This window comes from Panthera pardus, unplaced genomic scaffold (genome assembly GCF_024362965.1).
Source record: "Panthera pardus isolate Hobbes unplaced genomic scaffold, ASM2436296v1 HiC_scaffold_131, whole genome shotgun sequence".
Taxonomy (NCBI): Eukaryota; Metazoa; Chordata; class Mammalia; order Carnivora; family Felidae; genus Panthera; species Panthera pardus.
Genome location: NW_026526690.1, coordinates 7120 through 9392, shown reverse-complemented (window position 1 = coordinate 9392; position 2273 = coordinate 7120). Strand labels below are relative to the sequence as shown.

General features: G+C 50.5%; 1 pseudogene; it reads right to left on the bottom strand.

Annotated features, from left to right (window-relative positions):
- Window positions 1-300: 300 nt before the first annotated feature.
- LOC128776878 (TAR DNA-binding protein 43-like) lies at window positions 301-1741 on the bottom strand (annotated as a pseudogene).
- Window positions 1742-2273: the final 532 nt, after the last annotated feature.

Below are 2273 nucleotides of genomic sequence, written 5' to 3'. Positions count from 1 at the left end.
GGAGCAGTGCTCGGCCACCAGAGGGAATGAAGTCTTGCCATTTGCAAGTACCTGGATGGAACTGGAGGGTGTCATGCAAAGTGACATTCGTCCCTCAGAGAAACACATGTATCACAGGACCTCACCCGTGTGAGGACCTTCACTTCCCAAACAGAGGAACTCTGGGAAGGGAACCCGGGAAGGGAAGGGAAGAAGGGAAGAAGGGAAGAAGGGAAGGGAAGGAAAAATAACATACAAACAGGGAGGGGGACAAAAACGTAAGAGGCTCTTCCCTAAGGGGAACAAACAGAGGGCTCCTGGAGGGGGTTGTGCCAGGGCGGGGGCTGAAAGGGCGAGGGGTATGAAGGACTCTCCTCCTCAAACCACTGTTGCCCTATAGGCTAAGTACCTTGGGGGTACATTGAGAAAAATAAATTCAATGATAATATCAGAGAGGGCGAGGGTGAGGGCGAGGGCTACCTGATCATCTGCAAATGTAACAAAGGGAAAGTCCGGGAACCGTTTGGGAATGAAGCTGTCTACCGCTTCTCAGTCCTGGCAAAAGAACTGCTGCAGCTTATAGGCAGTCACGTCCCTCTGTAAGGCACCCGACAAACGCCTTCCTGCTTCTCAAAAGCTCATCTGGGCTTGGATGAGATTCAGGAAGTTTGCAGTCACACCATCGTTCCTTGATCGCGTGACTTTCACCTGGGTTTCCTATTACGTAAAAGGAACACAGCCAAAACCCTTTGAAGGACTAGTGTGAATATCTTTCCTGTCCTGAACCAGAAGAACCTCTCCAAAGCTCCCAAAATATTCTTTCAGATCCTGTTCGGTTGTTTTCCACGGGAGACCCAACACTCTTAAATCTGACGTACCCTGGATGGCTCTCTTCACTTTCACTGCTGAAGAAGCAGGCACCTGTCTCGTCCCTTTTTCTGTGGCTATCTTTGGGATAAGTTGACGACTATCCGCTACCGGATTTCCCCAGCCAGCATCAGGGATGCGCAGAATGTCTTTGACCAGCCGGACACCTCTCATACGCTGAGACGCTGGATTCCGGTAGTGCAGTCCACGTGCTGCCGACAAACTGGGCTGTCACTGTGGACAGCAGCACTGTCCCGTCGTCTTCCGATGGCATTTCGATGGGCTCGTCATTCTCATCTTTGGTCACCCGAGTACATTCAGACACCTGCTCTTATTTCTCCGCTAGGCCGCTGCTAGGAAGCCTGACAGGGAACCCGAAGCGGCGAGGGATCCAGGAGCAGCCCAGCTACCGCTTCGCTCCCACGAAATGGCCGCCTTGTAACTCTTTACGGAAGAGGAAAAAACACCACCGTGACCGCCACCATTTAATAACCTTGCTCTAAGTGTGGAGAAAGCAACCACCCATCCCCAAAAGGAAACTTCGGCAGGCTACACGTATAGGACATATGGAGCCTATACTTGCAAGTGCTTACTTACATGGGAACATGGAAAGGTCACCTGAGTCCCTGATGGCCCAGATGGGGTTCTTTGGAGGTGTCTGAATGAGTTTCCTTGTGTGCTCCCTTAGGGAAAGCTGGCCGTGAGACGACGCAGCCAGAAACTAGGAAGCCCTTTGGTTCCATCAGCGAAGCCCCGGCTTTTGGGGAGGAAGGGACGCTCACGGAGATATCCCGGGCCACATTTGGTTTGTGGGTTGCTGCAGCTTTTGGCTTCTTTGCACCAAATTGGCTGTGTTCTCATTGGAAATGGAAAACACCTGCACGATGGGATCCATCCACGGTAATGCTCTCGTGCGATTGGATTTGTTTTTATAAAAGGGGGAGATTTGACCATTGGGTCTTTCGCGTCCTCTCCACAAATAGGAGTGAAACAGAGGCTGATGTTGGTTTGCATCTTGTTTGTGGATCTATGGCCACAGGTGTTATCCATGTGAGATGTTTTCTCTACCTCTGGATGCTATTGCTCACACCAATTTGTAACCGAGCTCCGTTACTGTGTTTCAAGGCAAGCTCTTGTGAACATTGGGCATTCTAACACTCAGGAGGATCAGAACAAACCCAAATGTGTTTCACATTCACGTGAACGGGGTATGGGTGTGGGGTGTGTGTGTGTGTGTGTGTGTGTGTGTGTGTGTGAAATTCTCTACATTCAGAGTTTTATGTTACTCCATAAGAAAGTTGCCTCATGGGAAGGGACACAATTGATGGCCCAGAGAGAGGAGAGATAAAAATTGAACACACCTGCCCTCCCCGATACACCCACACCCACACACCCTTTCCCAATAGTCAGAAGAATGAGGAAGAGGA